Genomic DNA, 9,673 nt, shown 5'->3' with positions numbered 1-9,673 from the left:
AATCATATTCACTTGAGAAGTTTTGGGACCTGAGGATTGTCCTGATCCACTGACTAATGAAGGGAGTGGGACTGTCAGAGAAAGAAACTTGTACCATCACCGTAAGTGTACACGTTAATGATTCCCTCAAATCCTTCCCAAAATGACAACAGCATCTTGAAACAATGATGATGTTCTCAGTCCCTAAATGTATACTTGAATACATTCACTTTGTCGAGGGCACAACTCACTAATTGCATCACTGGCCTGTGGGATGAGGGCTGTCACAGTGGGAAAAGCCAAGTAGATGCACTGTGTATCGGGTCTCTAGGGCTGCTGTATCGAATTACTTCAAATCTGATAGCTGACAACAACAGAAATTTATTTTTCCACAGTTCTGGAGGACAGAGGTCTGAAATCAAGTGTCGTCAGTGTCCAGACCTCCTTGAGTGTTTGGGAAAGTGTTCATTCCATACCACTCTCTTAGCTTCTGGTGGCTGCTGACAATGCTTGTGTTCCTTGTCTGTAGCTCTCTCCAATCTCTGTGCCTGTCTTCATGTCACATTTCCTTTTGTGCATCTCTCATCCTCCTCCATCTTCCTTCTCAGAAGGACACCTGTCATTGGATTTTGAGCCAATCTTAAATTATTATGAATTTATCTTAGTATTCTGAACTAATTACAGGCATACTTTGAAGATATTGTAAATTTGGTTCTGGACTACCACAACAAAGCAAACATCACAATAAAATGAGTCACAGAAACTTACGGGGTTTCTCAGTGCATATAAAATTACTCCATTTTAGTTTCTTAAGGGTGCAGAAGCTTTCTGCCAAAAAACAATGGGCATCCACTAGTTTAAAAAATAATTTTTGCCCTGAAATGCTAATCATCATACGAGACTTCAGTGAGTCACAATTTTTGCTGGTGGAGAGTCTTGCCTCAATGTTTATAACTAGCAACCGATCAGAGTGGTGGTGCTTAAGACTAAGGGGGCTGTAGCCATTTCTTAAATGAGACAGCATTGAAGTTTGCCACATCAATTGACTCTACCTTTCACGAATGATATCGCTATAGCATGCAATGCTGTTTGATGCTATTTTATGCCCACAAGAACTTCTTTCAAAATTGGAGTCAGTCTTCTCAAACCCTGTTGTCACTTTGTCAACTAAGTTTATGTCATACTCTAAATCCTATGTTTTTACTTAACTATCTTCACAGCATTTGTACCAGGAGTCGCTTCCATCAGAAGGAATCACTTTGCTCATCCATAAGAAGCAACTCCTCACCTGTTACTTCTATCATGAAATTGCAGCAACTTAGTCACATAGTCAGGCTCCACATCTGATTCTAGTTCTCCTGATGTTCCTGCCTCATCTGCAATTTCTTCCTCCACTGAATTCTTGAACTCTTCAACGTCATCCTTGAGAGCAGGAATCACTTCTTCCATACTCCTTTATTTTATTTTTTTAATTTTTATTGAGCAATAGTCATTTTACAATGTTGTGTCAAATTCTAGTGGAGAGCACAATTTTTCAGTTATACATGAACATACATATATTCCTTGTCACACTTTTTTTGTTCACTATGTGCTACCACAAGATCTTGTATAGATTTCCCTGTTGTATACAGTATAATCATGTTTATCTATTCTGCATTTTAAAATCCCAGTCTGTCCCTTCCCACCCCAATCCCCTTTGGCAACCACAAGATTGTATTCTATGTCTATGAGTCTGTTTCTGTTTTGTACTTTTTTTTTTAGATTCCTCATATGAGCAATCTCATTTTGCATTTTTTTTTTTTTTTTTTTTGTCTTTCTGGCTTACTTCACTTATAATGACATTCTCCAGGAACATTCATGTTGCTGCAAATGGCATTATGTTGTCTGTTCTTGTGGCTGAATAGCATTCTATCATTTAAATATACCACTTCTTTTTTATTCAGTCATCTGTTGATGGCATTTAGGCTGTTTCCATGTCTTGGCTATTGTAAATAGTGCTGCTATGACATTGGGGTTCAGCTGTCATTTTGAAGTAGGCTTCTTTCTGGATATATGCCCAGGAGAGGGACTCCTGGGTCATATGGTAAGTCTATTCCTAGTCTTTTGAGGGCTCTGCATACTGTTTTCCACAGTGGCTTTCCTTGCTTCCTCTCCCACTCTTAATGATTCAGATGTCTTCTTTTACAATTTTGTGTTTATTTTTTTTGTAATTCATGGTAGTTATCGCCTTTCCAGTTATGAGTTTCTCAATTTTGTAGCATCCTGCTTCTTTTCTATTTACAGTAGATCTGTTGATAATTCTTTTAGCATGGGTTTAGTGTTGCTAAACTCTTAGTTTTTGCTTGTCTATGAAGTTCTTTATCTCTCCTTCTATTCTACAGGATAGCCTTGCTGGATAGAGTATCCTAGGCTGCATCTTTTTTTCATTCAGGACTTTGAATATATCTTGCCACTCCCTTCTGGCCTGTAGTGTTTGTGTAGAGAAATCAGCTGAGAGCCTTATGGGGGTTCCCTTGTAACTCACTCTTTGTTTTTCTCTTGCTGCCTTTAGGATCATTTCTTTATCCTTGACTCTGGCCATCTTGATTATGGTATGTCTTGGTGTGGGTCTGTTTGGGTTCTTCCTGTTTGGGACCCTCTGAGCCTCCTGTACTTGGATATCTGATTCCTTTAGGTTTGGGAAGTTTTCAGTCATAATTTCTTCCAATACCTTTACAGTTCCCTTTGGTCTTTCTTCCCCTTCTGGAACCCTTATTATGTGAAGATTGGCATGCTTTATATTATCCCATAGGTCCCTCGTATTGTTTTCATTTGTTTTTATTTGTTATCTTGCAGTTGTTCTGACTGGGTGCTTTCTGTTGTCCTGTCTCCTAGGACACTTATTCGTTCCTCTGCATTATCTAGTCTGCTTTGTACAGCCTTTAGAGCAGCTCTCATCTCAGCAAATGAGTTTACTAATTCTACTTGGTTCGTCTTTATAGCTTTGATTTCATTTTTGACATATTTTATATCTCTAAATTATTTCTTTCAGTTCCTTCAGTACTTTGATCACTCCTTTTTTGAAATCTTAATCTAGTAGGCCATCAATGTCTATTTCCTTGATCGTGCTTTCAGGGGATTTCTCTTGATGTTTTAATTGGGAGTGGTTCCTCTGCTTCTTCATATTGCTCATATCTCTCTGGCACAATGGCTTAAGGAGTATCAGTTATCTAGTTCTCCTGGAGACGGTCTTGATTTTATCGAGAGGTCTTTGTGTCTTGGCCCTGTTTCCGAACTCAGCTTGCTGTTTCCAGAGGCCCTCTGTTGGCGCCCTTGTCTGTGCTGCTCCCAGTGGCTGTCAGCTAGCAGATCTCTCCCCCTCCTAACACTGGGTCAGGAGCTGAGCTCCTACCAGTGAGCAGGTGGGTCACTCCCCCTCCCAATGCCACAGTCAGATGCTGTGCTCCTGTGGAGGCAGGTGGGCGGATCGGGCCCCCTCTCAGCACCATGGTCAGGTGCTGCATTCCTGCCAGGAAACGGGGTGGCCACCTGCCCTCTCTCAGCGCTGGTCGCTCCGCTGCTCTGTGCAGCTGCCCGCTCTGTCTCAGGTCTGCACTCCGTCTCAGGTCTGCACTCCAAAGGTGGACTCGGAAGACCGTGGAATGGCCCCGCCCCTGCTCCGTGCCAAATCACAACTCCTTGTTTGGCTTGGCTACGCGAGTTCTCTTAAGTGCCAGGGCAGAAAGAGCCTATCTGCCTCAGGCTGTAAACAAGTCTCAGTCCTGCCTAGGAGGTTGCGGAGCCCCCAGGTGTGGATTCAGGGCTCGGCCCCACCCCGGCCCTGGCACTGAGGAGAGGAGGAGATGGCGGCTGTAGCTGAGCCCTGCCTCTCTTCTCCCTAGAAGCGCCAGTAATGGTGATTAGGTCTGAGGAGACAAAGTCTACGGCGCCCCTCCCCCCAGGGCACACCAGCCCTGTAGCTTTGCTTTTTTTGCAATTTATGGGGGACCGAGATTGTTCTGTTCCTTATCCCCTCCCAGCCACGGCGCCCAGCACCCTGCAGTCCCCTGGAGCTTCCTCATTGTAGCCACCCCAGTCCTCCTCCCGGCTCGGGTAGCCTGTCCCGGCCCCAGCTGCCAGCTTGCATCTTGGGCTGTGGGTCAGAGGGACCCTTTGTGCCTGTTTAACTCAGTTTTGTCTGTCAAGGGATGCTGGGGGCAGATCTGAGACTCGGAGGCTCCCCCTCTGTTCCACTGGCCTCTCTGTTGAAGAGGAGGAGCCCAGGGAAAGAGCACCAGTCCTCCTTTGCCGCTTCCTCTCTGCAGGATCGGTTCCGAACTGTTTTGCTTATACTTTTGTTCTTTTTTCCTTTCTTCCTATCAGATTTTTAGCGTCTTTGTCTTTCGAAGAGGGCGATGTTCTGTCAGAGTTCAGTAGGTGCTCTGGTTGGCTCAGTAGGTCCGTAGATGTGAGTTTTGGTGTATGTGTGGGAGAGGTGAGATACAAGCGTCCTTCTACGCCATCTTGCTTCCCTCCATACTCCTTTTAATGTTGATAGTTTGACCTCTTCCCATGAAACATGAATCATCTTAATGGAATCTAGAATGGTAAATCCTGTCCAGAAACGTTTCAACTGACTTTGCCCACATCCATCACAGGAATCACTACCTATGGCAGCTACAGCTATACAAAAGTATGCCTTAAATGATAAGACTTGAAAATTGAAATTGCTTTTGGTCCCTAAGCTATGGAATGGATGTTGGGGTAGCACGCATGAAAACAACATTAACCTCATTAGACCTCTCCATTACAGCTCTTGAGTGACCACGTACATTACCTAGAAGCAGTATATTTGAAATAAACTTTTTTTTTTAATGAGCAGCAGGTCTCAACAGTGGGCTGAAAATATTCAATATCCATGTTGTAGGCAGATTTGCTGTGTCATCTAGGTTTTGTTGTCCCACTTATAGAGCTCTGACAGAGTAGATTTAGCATAATTCTTAAGGCCTCTAGGATTTGAGCCTTGAGAAATGAGCATTGGCTTCAATTTCAAGTCACCAGCTGCATTAACCCCTAAAGGAGAGTCAGCCTGTCCTCTGAACTTTTGAGCCAGACATTGACATCTCCCCTTTAGCTATGAAAATCCCCGATGGCATCTTCTTCCAACAGAGGGCTGTTTCACCTGCATTGAAAATCTGTTGTTGATTACAGACACCTTCATGAGTTATCTTCGCTAAACCTTCTGGATAACTTGCTGCAGCTTCTCCACCAGCACTTTCTGCTTCATCTTGAACTTTCATGTTATGAAGACAGCTTGATTCTTTAAAACCTATTAATCAAACTCTGCTAGTCTCAAAATTTACTTCTGCAGCTTCATCACCTCTCTCAGCATTCATAGAATTGAAAGGAGTTAAGGCCTCACTCTGGACTAGGCTCTGGCTTAATGGAATGTCATGGATGTTTTGACCTTCCATCTAGACCACAAAATACTTTCATCGTATCAGCAATAAGGTTTAGTTTCTTATCCTTTCTGTGTTCACTAGAGTAGCACTTTTAATTTCCTTCCAAAATTTCTCCTTTGCAAAAAAAATTCTTACTTTGTTGCAACAAGCCTTGCTTTTGGCCTGTCTCAGCTTTCCACATGCCTTACTCACTAAGCTTCATTATTTCTAGGTTTTGGTTTAAAATGAGAGACTTGCAACTCTTACTTTCACTTGAAAACTTATAGGCCATTGATGGTTATTAATGGGACTGATTTCAATATTTTTGATCTCAGGGAACAGGTTGCCCTGAGGAAATGGAGAGAAACAGGGGAATAGCCCTTGATGGAGCAATGATAACACATAATATTTAACAATTATCAGCCATCTAATATGACGGAGGTTTTGCAGTGCCCTCAAATAATTACAATAGTAATGTCAAACATTAATGATCCCAGATCACCATAACACATATAACAAAGAAAAAGCTTGAAATATCTCAAGAATTAGCCAAATGTAACAGAGACACAAAGTGAGCAAATACTATTTGAAAAGTGGTGCTGATAGACTTCCTCTAGTCAGGTTGCCACAAACTTTCAGTTTGTAAAACATGCGGTATCTGTGAAGCAGAATAAAGCAAAGCACAATAAAACAAGGTATGCGTGCACATTGCAAAATCTTTCCATTTAAGGTCAATGTCATAGGATCTGGGGTTAGCACTTAGACATATTTGGGGGTCCGCTATTCAAACCCATCCACTCTTGGAACAACTTCCTCTCACCACCCTCCTGACCCCAGCCAAAACAGAAACATAAAATCACATCATGTTTCTGGGGATGGTGGAAATGAAAGTTATTAAATGTTTCAAGGAGGCAGAATGATCAACTCCAATATATCTGGCCAATACAAAACCAACATTTTCTTCAAATTGATAGCACACTTGTGCAAATTCATCCAAGACAACACTCCAATCTCATCCTCTGTGCCAGATGTGGTATCTCTGCTAGGGAAGACTCAGACATCTTCAGTACAGAGTGAGGCCACTGCTTAGATGGGCGTGTTCTTCACCATCCCTACTAGAAAAGACGTTTAGAAATGATTCTTTTTCACTTGGAACAAACAGCACACATTTCCTCTTTTACATCAGGACTGTACTATAAAACTTTCTTCTCTTTCCATGAACTATAACCCACGAGATTTAAATTACCTGGATATCCTTCAGAAAATTGTACTGACTGATTGTATTGATGACATTTTGCAAATCAAACAGGATACACTATTGTTTAATATGTTGGAAACCTGAGTGTGATACACGTGCCTTACAAAGTGTAAGATAACCCTATGAATATTCAAGTGTGATCTGCCAGACCAATAAAATTAATTGAGATCCAGTGGTCAGGTGTATTTGAGGCCATTACTTCCAAAGGAGAATAGATTTTTGCATTTTACGGTTTTTTTTTTTTTTTTTTTTTTTTTTTTTACAAGGAAAAAGAAACAGTGATTTTTAAGTCTTTCAAGAATTGGGGGAAGAATATATATTCCATTCTGGGACAAATGTGCTACGTAACTCAAAAGACTGCCAGCTTTGAGAGGGACCTGACTGGGAAAGAACTCCACAGTAGCCCCAGGCTGTGATGGGTTATAATATTATGGAGATGTTTTAGTATTTCACACATCAGCAGTGAGAGAAGGCACTGTGTGGCATCTATGCCAAGCTGAATGGCAGAAACACAACACAGCAAGGCAATATCATCTGGAATGAAGAATTAACCTCTATCTGGAAAAACAACTGACATGCTATGGAACCCTATAAGAGATGGAGGGCTCAACCATGGGACACCATGTTAATTCCCACCATAGAACATCCATCACAGACTAGACAGTAAGCAAGAAGGTAGGCAAAAGTACTCAGCCAGGTAACATCAGGCACCCTCCATAATCATCCAAGCAGTGCCAGCCCCTAGAGCAATTTATTGGGGTGTCTTTGGTGGCAGAGAATAAAGCTATGCATGGGACTCAGTGTATGGGCTCCTATGGACCAAGGTTCCCCTAACTACACCCCAGATGAGTGCTGAGAGGGTCACATCTGCTGGGAGTGGAATTAAACACTGAGTTTCTGATATGGCACTACTGCATGAGTATACCAACTGGACGCTTGGGGCCAGGATCCTAATTGTCTCTCTTTCACACAGGCATTTACCCTAACAGTAGTAGACACATATCCTGGGAATGACTTTATCTTATTATCTCATGAACTCTGCAAAAAGGTCACATTCTGTTTACCTAACTGGGATTTTAGTAATTTAAACAGTTCATAAGGCTGACATTTTTTAAAGTGGTATAAAATCAAAATATTTGAACACCATGAGTGAAAACTAACTTCAGCATGTCAACCTGAACTCTTAAATGAGCAGCTTAATTGTTCAGTAGAAGACATGGTGGGACATTTTGAATTCCCAATGTATGCAATTCTTATTCCAGATATCAAGCATCCTTAGACCCGACCTTCTTTTACGTCAATCCGTGGTACCCACAGTTTCTGCTAGAGATCCTGGTCCTTACAAGGAAACCTCGAAAGTGGCTAGAGTCTTAAAGCTAGAGAGTCTAAGGTTCACCTCATAAGCTTCCCTTCTCTTAGTTCTCAAGTTTCTGTGATGCCTACTGTTCAATATCTGAAGAAAACTGTTACATATAATTTGGCCAATTTTTTTAACTAATTTGGTGAACTTTTTAGTTGCTTATGGCAGAGAATTATTTTGGCCCCAGTTATACCATCATAGCCAGAACTGGAGTCAATCCCTCAATTCCTAAGCAGTTCAGTCAACTTGGAACTTACTTTAGTGGACAAATTACAGCAGAAACTGAGGAGTCTTTATAACAAGAAAGGGATTTTTGTAATGTAGAAGTTTAGTGACTAACTGAACTCATATCTCAGAAAATGTACATCCTCTTATTTTTCCAGACTTCTATAAATTAAATAATAACTGAAGCACTTTGTATATTTCTTCCTACTAACATGCAAAATGATTAAAAACCAGACCAAAGTACACTTAATAATACTGTTGGAGTAATACTGATAATGGATGAATTCATTGACTGAAGGTCATAGTTCTTTATCTCCTCCGTGGTTCAAAATAAAACTTATAAAGAAGAATCACTGATATAAGATATTACCCAATATTTTAGGTATTATTTCTTAAATAAGATTTCTGTACCTTGCTTCCCTTCTACTCCTTCTATGAAGCCCACAGTGCAACTATTCTCAACTTTAAGTTATCCTATGATACCCATAAGTTTACTTCACACTTTTCTAGTTTTTTTTTTCCTCTCCTCTAACTGTATAACTTCAAATGACCTGTCTTTGTGTTCACAGATTCTTTACTCTGCTTGATTGAGTCTGCTTCTGAGGCCCTGTATTCATTTTTCATTTCATTCAGCAGATTCCTTAGCTCCAAGATTTATGGCAGGTTTGTTTCCTTGTTTCTTCTTGTTGTTCTTAATTAAGCTAACCATCTTTTTTTAATGATTTTTCCCACTTTACTTTTAATTTTTCTTATTTCTGTATTCAGTCTCCTATTTCAATCAGGTCAGTAGTGATGTCTTTTCATTGAACTGCATTTCCTTGCCTCTGTTTTCCCATAGCTTCCTCAGCTTCCTAAAAACATTATTTAAAATTCTTTTCAGGCAACTTATACATCTGTATTTCTTTGTAGTTGTTTGCTGGAAAATCCTTGTGCTCCCTTGGTGGTGTTGTACTTCCTTGATTTCTCATGTTCTTCATAGGCTTGTGTTGGAATTTGCATTTAAGGAATCAGTCACCAAGTCCAGTCTTTACTGACTGGCTTTGAGACACAAATACTTCCACCCATCAGTCTGACTAGACATTCTGAGACTTCCTCAGGTGTTTCTTGGATACACCTCCTCCATGTTTCTTCTTCTCACTTGAGAAGAAGAAATCCTCCAGGAATATCCCCAGATTAAATACCTTCTATTGAGTCTGCATTGCTGATCTGAGTTTTGGGGTCCCCCCATTGCTTTCCCTAGAGCAGAGCCTGAAGTGCTTGTGCTTGTGAGCCTTCTCCTGATCCCACGAACTTTTTACTCCAGTGTGTGTGGCTTGAGGGAATATTCCAGCTTCATCGATTTACATGCAGCTGCCCAGATTTCTCAACACCACGTGTGGAAGAGTTTATCTTTTTTCCAGTGTATATTCTTGCCACCTGTAGCTGTGTGGC

Source organism: Camelus dromedarius, chromosome 1 (genome assembly GCF_036321535.1).
Source record: "Camelus dromedarius isolate mCamDro1 chromosome 1, mCamDro1.pat, whole genome shotgun sequence".
Lineage (NCBI taxonomy): Eukaryota > Metazoa > Chordata > Mammalia > Artiodactyla > Camelidae > Camelus > Camelus dromedarius.
The sequence above is the reverse complement of the archived record's forward strand: the minus strand, read 5'-3'. Positions refer to the sequence as shown.